The following is a 15995-nucleotide window of genomic DNA, read 5'->3' as shown; positions in this document are numbered from 1 at the left end:
ACTCCTTTGCTACTGGTACTTTCCCCTCCCCTTTAAGGACTCTCTTGTGCACCCCCTTCTAAAGAAGCCCTCGACCGATCCTTCATCTCCAGCTAACTATTACCCAATATCCATCACTCCTTTCCTGGCCAAACTCTTGGAAAAGATGGCCATGTCCGAGCTTAATCTACATACTAAATCTGTTGGCTGCCTCCATGACCATCAGCCTGGCTTCAGAGCTGCCAAAAGCATGGAAACTGCTTTCCTGAACACCCGTGAAGACTTGTTCTTTAATCTTGACTCTAATATCCCTTCTGTCCTCATTCTCCTCGATCTATCCTCTGGTGAACCATGCCATCCTGCTCAATCACCTCCGCAACAACCTTGGCGTTACTGATCAGGCCCTGGCATGGTTGACTGCCTTTCTCACTCACCTACCCTCTTAGGTCCAACTGGGGTCTTTTCTCTCTTCTTTTTCTCTCTCTACTTGTGTTGTTCCCGAGGGGTATAATCTCTCTCCCTGGCCCTTCAGCCACTACCTGGCACCTATTGCCCACCACTTTGCTACTTTCTGCTCCAATTTTCATTGTTATGCGGATGACACTCAGCTCTCTTTCAGGATTCCCTCAGCCACCTCTTCTGCTTCTCTCATACCAGACTGTTTAGCCACAATTCAGGAATGGTGTGCCCCAATGATCTATGCCTTAATGCCAGTACGACTGAGATCCTCCCCATTAGGACACCCGTTCTCTCTCTGGCTGCCCACTCTGGGCCCTCTTCCTGCTCCTTCCTGTGAGGCTAAGAACCTTGGTGTCATCTTCAATTCCACCCTCTCCTTCTCTCCTCACATCTATGACATTTCTAAGAAGTTAAACTATCAGCTGCAGGAAGGTATTCTTCCTTTTCTCACATTTCCCCTGAAGTTCACCGTCTCTAGACCTCTGTTCCTCTCTACGCTGGACTATTGCAACAGCCTCTTTATAAATCTTGCTGCCTCTACACATTGACCTTTACAATTTATCCAGGACTGCAAGACATGTACTTGGCCTCAAGCCCAGGGATCATATCCCTCCAGCTCTGAAAACTCTTCACTGGCTCCCCATGGATGCAAGGATCAAATTCAAGACCCTCTACATTGTCCAAAAGGCTGTCTGGGGCCATGGACCACTCTACCTCCAACTTTCTCTTCCAAAACATCTTCCTTTTCAAGCTCTCTGCTTATTCTCCAACTCTCAAGGGGTCAGATGCATCTCCAAGCAGATAGTTTGGGGAAGATCTATCTCCTTGGCTGGGAGCTCCCTCTGGAACAGCCTCCATGCCTTTCTTTTGTCCCACTATTTTGCACTCTGCTGCACAAATAAACTAAATGCTGACTGCCATGGTTGTACACTGCCTTTTTACCAGCACATTTTCACTCTGCCCTGCAAATGAAGTAAATTCTGCCTGAAATGTAGGCAAGCCAGGCTGCATTTACCATGGATCCCTTTGGAGTCTGCTGTCTTTATTCTGGCGAATAAAGCCTTCAGGCACCACAAAGAACACCAGAATTTGTGACGGCATAAAAATGCATGCCTGCGCAAATGCTGGCACATTTGTATGGTGGAGAGAAAGCTAACTAAATGCTCAAGTTATTAAAATCGTAACTCTCTTTTAGACATACATTCAGCATAAAAGAAGTGTTTTGTTTTCTATCTATGTCATACTATGTTTCACGCATAGTAGAGAAATACTGTCTGTCTTTCTGCAATGGGACATGACTGGGGAGGCAGAATTAAGGTTATTTTGAAAATTATTAATTTGGAAATTAAATAAAAGTAGGGTAATTATGAGCCCTCACTGCGCACCTCTGAATATATTGAGGGTTTGAGTGCATGCACCATTTCTGCACACTGTATCATTGTACTCATAGACTGGGTTACCAATTGCATGCACTATTTCCAAGAGAGGCAGGCTGGTTATTATTTTATTTATTTTATTTGAATATTTATTCAACGATGGCCCTGCCCAGAGGGTCTCGGAGTGCCTTACAAGGTTAAATGTAAGAAATGTAACTGACGTTATGGAATATTTTCAGGGTAGGATAGGAAAATTAGGATAGACAATTGGAAGGGGGTGTGAAGGAACAGGGGATAGGTGAAGGACACCCTCTTTAAAGCATGTAATCCAATTGACCAAAATAATAGACACACCCCGCTGGGGAATAAGACCAGGGGATAAATTGCAAAGATGAACACATTTTATATAAAATAAAATTAGCAAGCAAATAACTCTGCTGCCCGAAAGTGCTCTGCTAAACAATACACGGGCAGCACATTAAAAGGACACACAGCATCAGTGATGACATAGCATATATGTCACAACATATACCATCGGATTGGAGGGAAGACTATGGCACAGTTGATACTATAAGGGAGGCAGGATGCTAATTGGTTGTTGCTTCAAGCTGCTCCTGGCACATGTTGTTCCGCTGGGCTCATCTCCACAGTGTGATGGTCGGGTCGGGTGCACAATATAATTATCTGACTAAACTAAACAATAGAAACTGATAATACGAAAATAATGACCCACATAAAACCTTGCATGAGATGGGGTGGTTAGGTCGAATGAGCTAATATATTGGCATTACAAACTTTTCACTTTAGTTCCCTTTGATATCTTTATCCCAGCACCAAGGTGCCAACCCTAGGGGATTGACCTGCCCACGGCTTTGTTTAAATTCTCCTGATATAGGTAGGCATGTGTTGCTGTTAAGAGGATATACTGTGGTTTTAGTATTAGGCCTGTGGTGGGTGTTCTGGAATGGCCAACATGCGGTGGTCTTTTGGGTATCAACATTAAAGAGGGTGAGGGGAGGAGGACTGGTGGGACTTGGCCTGTCGGGTGGGGGTGGAAAGGGCATGGGCAGTTTAGTGGAGATGGATGGGCACTTGTGTTAAAGGCTGGCTAAGATCTCACATTTTGCAGTGAGCATAATCTGAGGAAGTGATGCAGGACAATTGCAACAATAAATGATTGGATTTCCGTGAGAACAAGCTTCGTGCAGAGCCGACAAGGCAGGGAGGCGGTGGGGGTTTGGGCTCTCGGTGCTGTGTGAGGTGCTGGGGATAGGGAGAGCTGGCTGTAGAGGGATGATTTTTGGGGGCCTGGTTACATGATAGAGCCTGCTCAAATACAAAATGGTGCTCATTAGTTAGCTGTGGGTTAGGTGTTACAGGCACATTTCTATTTTACATCATGGGATCAGGTACCATGGGGTTGAGGGGCCACTCCGACCCCCTTAACTTTCATAGAGTTCAAACACAGTGAGAATGGTGAGGGGGGGTTATCACCAGGTCGGGAATCAAGTATGTTTTGATGCTCATTTTGAAAGTGGTGATGGAGAGTGAAGTGGATGTAGGGAGGTGGAGAGTGCAGTGCAGATGTAAACAGGTAGGGTGTTCCAGACTCTGGGTGACTACTGGGTAAATGCTTGTTTTTGTGTGTTTGTTAGTTTGCAGAGTATAGTATGTAGGAGATGTGGGTGGGCTTGTCTGGTGCTTGTATGGGTGATGGGGTTGAGACTGTTACTGTGGTGGATGGCTTTGCAGAGTCCTTTCAAGACAACTCTCGGAGAGCTGAGGTGATGTGTGAATGTTTGGATGATCTGTATGAGTCTGGCTGCTGCATTGTGTATTGCTTGCAGGGGGTCAAGGGTGCTGTTTGGTGTGTAGTTGTAGATTGCATGTTTTAGTGACAGCAGGATTGGGGTTGGTGGTAAAGCCAAAGGATTTAACAGGTGTAGAGAGGGATATGTGTGGGAACATTCTTTGAGTGAGGGATGAGTTTGGGTTTGTGTCTAGGGGGCAGGTGAGGAGATATTCTGTTTTGGAAGAGGTGAGCTTGAGGAAGTGGGCGGCCATCCAGGTGGTGATAGTGGAGAAGCAACTTTTGGGGTGTGGAGTTTTGAGGCGAATGATATTTGGAAGTATATTTACATTTCACCTGCATATTGATGGAAAATGACATGTTTGTTACGGGTCTGTCCAAGGGATTAAACATATAGGTTGAAGAGGAATCCTGAAAGGGATGAGCCTTGCGCTATGCAGTACTTTAGCAGGGTGGGGGTCAGATCAAAAATCAAAAAGGGGGGATGGAGACTAACTGGTTGCCCTTGCCAATCATCATTTCCAGGTTCATAAATGCTAGGTTTAAATACCCATTGTTCCCAAGTTTGATATAGAGCATATACAAATCCAGTGCCTATTTGGATGTGCCACCGATTTCAATGAATCCATATTACTATCACCCTACACCTCTATCGTTATATAATTTTCCTGCACAATTGTGAATACAACATCGAGTTGCAAAATATATCGATAAGAGATGGTATGTTTTATGTTGAGCTTCTTTAAAATGATAATTATTAACCATTAGTACTCAGCGAGGGGGGTGTGACAGCCTCCCAGACAATGGGGAGGCTCAGAATGTGGGCATTACCACATGGTAATCCTGCTGTCCTGAGCATTCTGACGGCCGGCGGCCACCACCTCCCCTCAAAGGGGAATCAGGTAAGTCTTCTCTTCCACTCCCACCCCAACTTACCTTCTTTTTTGGAGATTTTGAGAGCAGACGTGCTGGGAACACTGCAGTCCCCAGTGTCTCTGTTCCCAATCTGTGACAGGACATCAAGGAAAGGAAGAAGGGACTACGTGTAGTCCATTCTCCCTTCCCATGTCGGACATTTTATTTGTTTACATTTTTTTCTATCTTTTTAATGGCCACCATGGAAAGGGAGAAGGGACTACATTTAGTCACTTCTCCCTTCGCATGATGGTCATTTTGTTTGTTTCCTTCTTTCCCATTTTATTTTTCAATAGTCGCCATGGAAAGGAAAACTGACTTTGTTTTCCCTTCCCGGGCAGGCATTTTTAAAAACGTTTTTTCTGTTCCGTACCTATGGGCCCCGGGGGCATTAACTTATGCTGTAATGGCCCGCATTCTTGCGGCTTATTGCCTGATTAATGTGTGCACAAACATACATCATACTACAGACATGTGGGCCAGTGGTCGGAGCACAGACTACATGGCCATCACTGCACAATGGGTAGTTTTTCATTATCTACTGCACAAGACGGATCCTGGAATAATGCAAAGGAGCAACACATGTTTGTCCGACACCAGGCAACATTTTGCATGCAAGGAATTTAGGTCATAAGTCACAGGGGGTTTGATGTCTGGAAAATGCAGGAGGATGTACAAACAAAGTGGCAGTAAAGCATCATACTGGGAGATAGGAGTAGTGTTGCAGTCTATACAGATATTCAGATCACCCATTGTGATTATTTTGTCTGAGAAAGCCTGAATCGAGATGAAAAGCAGGAGGAAGTGCAAACTAAGTAGTTAAGTAACTAAGTGCTCATACTGAGAGGTAGAGGCAGTGTTGCAGACTATACTGATATTCAGGTCTCCCATTACGTGTATTTTGTTGTGTCCCTAGAAGGTATGCCAAAACAGAATAGTGGAGTTGGGGTTCAGGCTGCATTTGCAGAGAAGAAATTCAAAGGAAAGTGTGGGGCTAATCAGGACCTCCCCCAGACATGAAGGTAGTGAAGAGGGAAAATCGAGATCAAACTCCTGCCCCCTCACGCCAGGCAGATGAAGAGACAGAACAGCAGGAAGAATAAGGAGCACACCCATAATTTGCACCAGAATCCAGTACACCCATGGGTGACAAATATGCTGAGAGACACCCACTTTACCAACATTGCAACCTACATGCTACATTAGCCTCAATGCAGCAATACCAGAATCTACAAAACACAAGAATCCCTGTTTAAAGGCTTGCAGATGCTTATATGAATTAACCTGTTCTAATTGCACAGTGTAAAGCCATGTTTCAGGAAAATTACAGCCAAAGTACACTTGTCTCACTGAACACCAGCCGCAGTGGGGATTCGTGCTGACTTCAGCAATGCACCTCGCAAACCCAGGAGCAGCCAAGGTCTTAAAGTAAGATAAGATTCCTTTCCTTGCCGACAGTGAACTCTGGCAGACAAGCATTTTTAATTGTTCACAAATACGATTGATTCAGAGCAGAACATCCAGGGCCCAGTGTTTTTTCACCTGGGAATGAAAGACATTTTCGCAAAGACCCGCACATCATTTGAAACATAATTGTAACAAGAATGGCTCAGCTCTGGCCAATGAACGCAGAGGGCCCAGGGGTGAAAAGCCTGTTTCAGCTAAAACTAATGGGAACACATTCATAATGCAACAATTTTAGAATTAGGTAATGAGGGTGGCACAGTTAAACCAGCCCACTGATGCAAAAGTCCTAATGTCCAAAGATCAGGCTTCCTATAAGGGCTCCATAGGTAACCTATCACTTAGCAGCCAATCGCAGGATGAGATAGGTTTCTGGGAGCTGGTCCAATTCTGTGATGTCAACCTGCAGTGTGTTACAAAGCTGGCTTGCAAGCCAACCCCGGGGGGCGGGGGGACGGAGCCTGGATTTTCGCCGTGCACGAAGCTCTATGTGTGTTTTTTTGCTGCCCAGAAATAAACGCAGTTTGGAACATGTTGCTGCCTGCTTGGGACTCTGCTACATTTCTTTGGGCAAAATGGGAGGTGTTGGGTCCTCCCATAGCTAGGACCCCCAGAAACCCGGGTGGGGGTCCAACAGTAGGCCATGTATAGAATGGCCAAACCTATCCCACTGTGGCTGGGACTGTTCTTGGTGAGGTTTTCAAAGCCTGAACGGAAGCACATGCGGCATGTGCAATGACCAAATACTCTTCCCATCAGTCGAAAGACCAGGAAGTTCCTTTAAGGGAGCCTGTGATATAAGTGCTTCAGTTCTTCAGTGCATACCTCCTCAGGTTGCAAATAAGAAAAGGGAAGCAAGAGCAATTTGAGAACCCTCATCGTGGGCAACCTTTCAGTAAGTGAATATTCTGGTTGGAACCACAAACTGATAAAAAGAGCAGGTTTGCAAAATACTGGCAATCAAGAGACAGAGATAAAGGGGTGGCCAGCTGTTTAAATGGCCTTTGGTTCACAGGCATTGGTTACTATGTAAAAATGGGTGAGGTCAGCCTGACTGAACTCTACAGCTGGCTGTGGATTAGCTGAATTAATTGGTCCGTTTATTTTCATTTTTGATTCTGTCGTCAGTGAAAAAATCGATTTTGTCCTCTGTTGTTTCCACGTCCTGCTTATCTTTTAATAATTGTGGGTAAAGCAGAGCAATTCCCAGCCATGTTCTTCACTCTATAATGGTTTTCTTTTCACTTACCTTTTGTTTGTTTTTTAATGGAATCTTTCAATCCCATTAATGTGGATGGGTGCTGCTTGCCTGATGCTTCCTTGTACCAGTCAGAATAAGTACCCTATTTTGGACAACTCTTTCCCTTTGTATTTTTCAATGCATGCTTCAGACAAAACATTTGCTAATTTCAAAAATAATGTCCAGTGGGAACTGATTTTTCGTATTTCTCCCCGTTAACACATGCCGTTCTTTTAAAAAAAAAAAGTCTTTATTCTGTACTGGGGTGCTTTTTGGTGAATCAGCAGTTCCTTGAGCTATCCAAGATCCAATGTTCAGACCAGTCTGCTAACCACAGTGATAATCACTGCACTATTAAACTTTTGCACTTTCTCAAGAATTCCATTCCCCTCAGCTACTCTATCAACAAACATACCCACAAAAGTATAACTCCCCCTCTCTGTGGCCCTAATGAGGAAAATAAATGGGACTAAACATGGGAAAACTCTGCTATTTTTCCCTGAGGAGTACAGTCTCACACAAAAGCTATGCTGATGCAAAAGGGAAACACTCACGCATAGTCTATTGGAAATAGCATTGGTGTCCAGCACCAGCCAGCCCATGCTCCCACCCTCTGGCTATTAGATATTTCTGCCATAGTTTCTGATTCACAATTGTGTGTCCCCGTGGCTTAATGACTATAAATGCCATTTGCTGCATTAGTTCCATGCATTGACGGACTGACTGTGCTGTGTAATATGTTCTAGTAACATACACATGTGTGTTTATTCATTCTGATAAGACACAACCCTGTTATGAGTACCCCTTTTAAAATGTTCCCCTGTATGTGCACTTACTACTTCATCTATTTACAGTCCCTTATTTGGCTCAAAGGAAAACACCATTATGGTTGGCTCCACATGAACACTGAACTAGAGTTTTAAACTAACCCCTAACCTCTCAGTTTATACAACGCAACCCTTTGGGGGAAGATGGTCAGCAACCCAACAGTGACATATCACATGATGCCACCTCTTTGGCTTGGCACCCAATTGTGAAATTAACCTCATACACTATAATTTGAAGAGCAGCAAAGGCCAGAGTCAGTTTATTGCATTGCAACACAATAGAAAGGCAAAATGACAGTCTGTCCAATTGTAGCCTTACCCAGAGAAACCCGCTTTCACCCACAAGGACCCAACCATTATAGGTTACCTCGCAAGGACCCAACCGTTCTAGGTTACGGTGTGAAGACTCAAAGGAAATGAAAATCCTAAGATCGGACATACAAAGAATGGGCTTCATTCCCTTGGAAGATGCCTTGCTCCACTTTGGAATAATCGTTCCACTAGTGCATCATCAATGCAGATGAGCTTGCTGTGCTAATCACCTGACTCAGAGCTTTCTAGAACTGTTCAGCCCCAGCAGTAAACTGGGGTTACTCAACTCATTCCTTGCGAACCGGTAACTAAACAGACATATGTTACAGTCCATAATGGTTCATTGTTCAAATAACCAGACTATGTGACACCTCCCAACAACCAGGCCTCAAAGAGTGATATTCTCGTATATTTCAATGTCTTTTTATTTTGTATTCTAGCTTCCAACATGGGTTAGGATCAGTGATACGATTCCGAGTTACCTGTGGGCAAGGATCCTTCCCTGCCATCACAAAGACTGTGCATCCTTCTTGAGGCTTTTCTTTCTCCTTTCTTTCTGGCTTCTCTCCTGTAGAATATATTTTATGCCTTCCATCTTCCTTTTGCAGCTTACTTCTTCTTTGCATTCTATGTATTTTCCTCCTCCAACTCCAACCTCTCCCTTGCAACTTTATTCTTCTCCTCCTCCTTAATCTTTCCCTCCTTGAACATCAACCTCTCTGTTACCCCTTTTTATCTCCTCCTTCTCCTAGGTCTATGTGTTCTCTCTCACTACACTATGGGCCTCATTACGAGGTGGGCGGTAAGGGATTACCGGCACCGGTAAGGGCACCGGTGCCGGTAATCCCTTACCGCCCTACTACAAGGTCCCTTAGCGGGTCCCTTCCTTAACGCCTGGTTCTACCAGGCGTTATGTAAGGGACCCGTTAAGGGACTTCAGAGCTAAAAACGGTACTGCAATTTGCGGTACCGTTATTAGCACCTTCCTCCTTCCCATTGAGCCCTATGGGGGCTGAAATGGGACTGGGGAATGGCTTTTTCAATGGGAATTTACCGGTCCCGTAAAGGTCGGAATAGACTGGTAAGTCCCTATTGAACAGGACCGGACACGGTACCGGTATTGGGGGTAGTTATGGGGCTAATAGTGCCATGACTACTTCCAACCTCGTAATGAGGTCCCATGTGTCTCCTCGTTCCGCTGTCCTAAACCCACAGCACAGGCTACAATGAGCCTCTTTTGAATGTGTGTTGTCTGGGGAAAAGGGTCATCTGATGGGGTGATCTATATCACCTAGGGCCATATAAGTCAGCTGTATTTTAATAGTGTATTGCCTGTTCTTCCCAACGTCCTCATCAGTGTCTTAATCTTGTAAAGTGGTTATTGATTCAAAGTGTACTGTACCTCTATGGTCAGAGCTTTCAAAAAGTGTGGCTTCCATTTTGAGGACATGGTAAACTGTTGCCCTAAATACCTGACATTTCCATGATGCCTAATAGAATGTGCATACCACCATCACTTCAGCACCCCAGCAGTTTAAGTCCATGCTTATGAGCTGGCTTACAAGGGGTATGTGTTCCTCATCTATGATATAGGTTTTCATGGTCCCATGGGCAGACTCATGGTCTGGTCACAAGATGACATCCCTTTTCCCTGTAACTAACCTGCAGTTCTGACTTTTGTATTGTACACTGAATGTTGGAGTGTTCCATTTTCCCTAGACTAGTCCTGGGATGTCAGGGTAGTTATCAATGTTAGATCCTTAGGTTCTCATGTGGTTGAAATCCATGATCTCATCCTCGAATAGCGCCTAGACATTCAAGCCATCACAGAGTGCTGGCTCCATGATGCCTCCCGCCCCCTGTTCTACCTGGCCATTCCAGCAAGCTATGCTGTCTACAGCTCAGACCGACTAGAGGCGATAGGAGGAGGAGTAGCCCTCATAGCCAAATCCTCCTTACACATCAGGACCTGCCCCCTACCCACCAACCCAGGGTACAAAATGTCACTGCTGTAGCTGACCATTCACCCCTAAACCACAAGCAACCTGCTTTAGATCTACAAACAACCCAACGGACCTGGTCTCCCAGACCTTGACATCTTGCTCCTTATTACACCATACATGAAACCAGCTACTAAATGCATCATCTTGGGAGACCTAAAGCTAGGCTCCAACGATTCCACTGACCCCAAAACATCTGCACTCTCTGCCGCTTTCAGTGACATGAGCTTCACCCAGCTCATTATGGCCCCTACTCATTCTAACATACACATCCTGGACTCGATCCTTAGGGCCAACTCCAACATCAACATATCTTCCATTGATCCTGTACCTTGGTCTGACCATTTCCACATCCTCTTTAATATCTCGCTGACTAAGCTCTACAAAACCCTGTCAGTGACACTGAATGCTATACAAATACACAACACAACCAACTTGAAGCATGAGGAGCGGAAACCATCTCTCCTTGCCTCTCACAGCACCAATGTTTGATCTCAAACATACTCTGCAAATGACCTTGCCAAATAATGCCACGCCTGCCTGCCTGCTCCAGGCCCTTGATCTGCATGCTCAGATCAAAACCAAATTTCCAAAACCACTCAAACCTATCAACACCTGGTTCTCTGATGAACTTGTCTGCCTATGCAGGGAAAAAAGATCATTAGAGCACCTTTGCAAAAAACACCCTTCTCCAAAGAACTGCATGGCACTCTCCGCAGCAGCCTGTACGTATAAGAAAAACGTTTTTTACCTGCAAATATAATAGCTACAATGACAGAGTCGCCAATGATAGCTCCAACAGTAGATCATTCTTTGCGATTCTCAGAGAGCTGGAAACTCCCATCCTCCCTATCGTTGGTACATGCTCTGACAAAGACTATTGCACCATGATACAAAATGCCCTCACTCACAAAAAATGTAGTCATTACTCACCAAGGTCAGTGAAAAAAAGGCCTTGTTCGCAAGCAAATCTCCCGTGCTTGACCCTGATGTCCCGCCCAGCAGGGGCCTCACCGCTAATACTCCGCCTTTTTGCATTTAGCTAAGTCACACAAGAGCAAGAAGCTGCAAATTTTAGAACACTGAAACACTCTTACTGACATATCACACGATGCCAGCTCTTTGACCCTTCCCAGCCCACCTACTGAAGCTCTGTCCTTCTACACTTACTGCCATCATCACTGAGTTTGTTAACAAATCTTTTTCAACTGGCATAGTGCCCTCCAGCATCAAATCTGCGTGGGTCAAACGTCAATTAAAAATAATTCTGTTGACCCATCAATCCCCACTAACTACCGCAACATTACCACAGTACCCTGCCTACTTAAAATTCTGGAACGCCTAGCCTATGCCCAAGTCCAACAGTTCCTGGAGCAACACCATCTGCTTGGTAAAAGGCAATCTGTTTTTCACCCAAACCAATGCACAGAAACAGCCCTTCTGGACATAAAAATACAAATGGATTACATCTGTGACGCCGGAAAACTGGCTATCCTCCTTCGGTTAGATCTATCTGTGGCTTTTGATATTGTCGGCCACAATATATTTTGCCACCACCTCAGCCAACCCTTCCACTTCTCTCTGGAAGCCACCTTGTGGATCATAGGAGAAGCAGCAGCGGATGCCATCCCCGTCTCACTTGGCGTACCACAAGGGTTGTGTATTTCTCCCACCCTGTACAACACTTGCACAAAAACCCTTTTCATTCTTCTTGATTCCAGAGAAATCATTTATACACAAATTCTCACCCCTCATGGGTGATCACAATTCTGATACTACTAAAATCGACTATGTTTACATCACTACCCAAAGCTGTTTAGAGGAGCAGGTGAATGCTTTCTCACTAGTTCCTGGACCCTCACCACTGACATATTGGAACAGCAGACAAAGGGCTATGGTTGGGATCCTGTGTGTAATTCTACCACTTCATTGAGTGTATGAGAGATGTTATGCACTCAGACAGCCATATAGAATGTACTCTCACACTGAAAACGTGGAAGGATGCTGCATGGAAGGATGTCAGCACGCACCTATGGACATCATGGAGCATTAAGTGAAATCTGACGAGGGCAAAGTGATGTCATGAAGAAGATATATAAACCTGTGTTGAAATGATATGAAAATATTTAAGAGTGAAGTATGAACCTAAAACTAAAGTAATCATGGCTACAAAGAAGAATGAAGTGACTTACTGGTCAATAACTGTAAATACGCAGTAATGCAAGATAGATGAGACATATATAAGCTTTCTGTAGAGGAATATATAATGTGGCAAGGACAGCCATGATAGGAAAATGGACACTGGCTCAAGTCGAATTCAATCAAGCTACCTCAGAGACAGACCGAGGCTGCAGAATGTAAGTGATTTCAATCCGGCACACACCTAAGTTAACGCCTATCATGTAATGCACAACTGAAATCCTTATTTATTTGTGTCTAAAAGTTATTTTATTCTGAACGATGTACCACTCATATCACGCCCCTCTCCTGGAACCCCCTCGGTCACACTGAACCAGGAATCAGGCTGGTTTGCAAAGTTAAAATATGTATTTATGTATTCACAATTCAATCACACTATGTTTTAATGGGTACGCAATGATCACCAATGGGGTGATGTAACACTACATAATCTCTTTAATAAACAAGGAGTAATAGTGAGCAAAACAATTCAGCACAGAAATAATATTTTGTGTGTGTGTTCAGATTAAATATCAGTGTGGTTATTAGTTCCCCCTGCACACCCCTCAGCCCCCCAATAGGCAATGTAAAGCTAGAGGAGGAGAGAGAGCAGGTATTCAGGAATGGCAGAATTCAAACAAAATATCAATCCCAATTTCCCCCCAGCAACACAAGAGAAAAACAGAATTGATTGGCAAGCGGTCAGAATGGTTTTAAAGTTATCTTGTGAATGGATTGGGTAAACACACTAAATATGGTTTAAATTGCTGAAATTGTTTAAATTCTCATGGGAGCCGCTTTGGATAGTTACAAACAAACACTATCAATGATTTGATACTAAGAAACAAATTGAAATCTTAAAATTAAGGTTGAGAGCAATCAAAAGCTGTTTTACACGGGTCAGAATTTCCCTGAAACTAAATTCGTGGCAAACATTTTATCGTGCGATAATCGAGACTACGGGTGAACAGTATGGATTTGGTATGCTATTTTTGATGTGAATTAAATCTGTGGATGTTAGCTACAAGCATACGTTGGAATTCTGTTTCTAGCACAACAATTGAGAGAGTTATGGACGTTTTAGCGGCGGTCGTTTTTCGAGACAGGCTCAAGAATGGGAAACAGGAATGCACTTTAAAAAAAAATGGGATTTCTTACGCTAGATTATGACTATAGAAAAAGAGAATGCCACACATGAATCTCCACAGTTCCTGGCCAGGGAACCCTTATGTGGTGGATACTCAATTTCTTTCTGTGGTTCACTTTAGTTACTCACAACACTAATAACATTTGATTTTAGAACACTAATAAGAGAAACTCAGCGCAATAAAAGTTCTGACAATTCAAAAATACTCCTAACAATATCAGTTTCTGAAGATAAGAGAGGATGGGTTTAAGATAGGGATTAACTATGGACAGTACATATGCTAGTGACACAGTTCTATCTATAGATACTCACTAGATATGTTTTTAAACGGAACCGGCAGGATTCTGGTCAGGGATTCTGGTCAGGGATTCTGGTCAGGACAGACAGCTGAGCACATCGGATTAGACTGGGTCTGTTCACAGCATGGCACAGGACTGGATCGGATCTGCAATGGCTCTGGTCACGGCACGGCACAGGACTGGATTGGATCTCTTGGTTCTGATGAGAATTAATTTTAGCAGGCAAGTAGTACAGCATAGCCTGGCTGTATGTTTGTTGTTCCCCTTTGGTTTCTGGGGTTGGTTCTGGTTCTGGAAATTTAAGGCCTAGCTGAAAATGGTTCAGCTATGCAATGGACCTTTCTGATTTGCCAAGTTTCTGGAGTCTGGAGCAAGGAAGATGGATAGTTCTGCAGCAGGGTGCTCTGCCAGCATTCAGATAGTGGGTGAATCTGTCTGTTCTTTTGAGTGCTGAGCTGTCTCTAGTTATGCTTATGATACAGGGGCTGTGTGTGCTGGTTTAGCCTAAGCTCGCCCCTTTGACAGGGATTGGTCAAGGTCTCCTCTCTGCCTTGATAGGAAGAGAGAAACAGGGTGTCACCTTCATGGTGTGGGTTTATGAGGCCTAGAGTCCACCCCTAGCTCCTTGAACACAAAATCTACTTTTGACACAATACATATTTACACATATGCAACCCCATAACAACCACATATATAGATCAAATATTTTATACAGCAGCTACTCCTCCAAACCTCGTAGCTGTGTGATCTTGTGTTTGCTTTTCCCAGAATTTTGCCCTTTTCATCAGTAACACAATGTCCCATTTATCAGCACATTTCTACAAGTGTGCGCGTATAACGTGGGTATAAATGTATACAGTTTCATACTTCTAGCAGAAATACATTTGGTGTAACATCACATTTTTTGCCGTTTCCTTCCACAATATGTCACACGATCTTGCTGCCTCTTGAAATGTGCAGCCAAAAATTTGATTTACAATTCTGTGATATTTGTGTTTTTGACAATTTTCAGTGACAGGTTATATATCTTTAAACAAAATGTTCTTTGTGAATGTTTAGCCACAGATGGTTGTTTGTCTCCGCCTCTTTTTGTCTCCCTTCAGTTCAGGAGCAATATTCTCCCAGTTCTCTTGGCAGAGGCCATTTTACGACGGTCCTCACACCTAGCATTTCCTTTAGCTGAAGGATGTCCATTGTTTAATCCTGGGCTCACCAGCAATTCACACCTCCCCATGAGTTTCAGCTGGGGAGAAGTGTCCTCCTTTTGTGAGGAAAGCTGTTATTCCAGTTTGGGTGGCTTTAGCCAGGCCTAAATTTAAATGTTATTTCTGTTGCATTTTTCCTTAGTTTGAAACAAACTTGTGATTTTAAAATATCAGCTACAATACGTATTCAAGATTTTAAACAAGGGAATCAAAACAATTACAAGATGGGTTACTCTCAATAACAGGCCTCGTAGTTTGCAAGCATTTGATTTTAGTTTATACATGTTTAAAGTTTTAATCCTGCAGGCCCCTGACAGCTGTCTTGCAGGTGGCCGAGGGTACTGCACCCAGATATTGACAGATTCCACAGACAGGCAACTTTTACTGTGGATGTTTCTTTGATACTTTCAGCTTTTCAGGATATTGTAAGTTCACAATGATTTCTTGAACTAAGTGAATTGTAGCATCCAGTAAGAATTTTGGATGATTCAGGGTGTTTTGTGCCAGCATTCTGCAGTTTCAGCAACAAAGAAAAAGGATTTAAAGCAAGATGTTTGGATTTCCTTGAGCAGAACACTGCTTTTCCCTCTGCACTCCATGTTCACTTATTGTGGAGCCCAGTGAAACATTTCTGGAGTGCAATCTCTGTTCCACCACTGACAACATGCGTGGTAGATTGGGCAGCCATCTTTGTGTGCTTTGCAAAGCGCGATTTTCAGAGGTTTTGGCACGCACAAGGGTTTTGCGGCCATTTTGATGTTTCTGGCACCATCAAAACACAGTG

Source organism: Ambystoma mexicanum, chromosome 5q (genome assembly GCF_040938575.1).
Source record: "Ambystoma mexicanum isolate Mex_15411 chromosome 5q, UKY_AmexF1_1, whole genome shotgun sequence".
NCBI classification, from domain to species: domain Eukaryota; kingdom Metazoa; phylum Chordata; class Amphibia; order Caudata; family Ambystomatidae; genus Ambystoma; species Ambystoma mexicanum.
The sequence above is the reverse complement of the archived record's forward strand: the minus strand, read 5'-3'. Positions refer to the sequence as shown.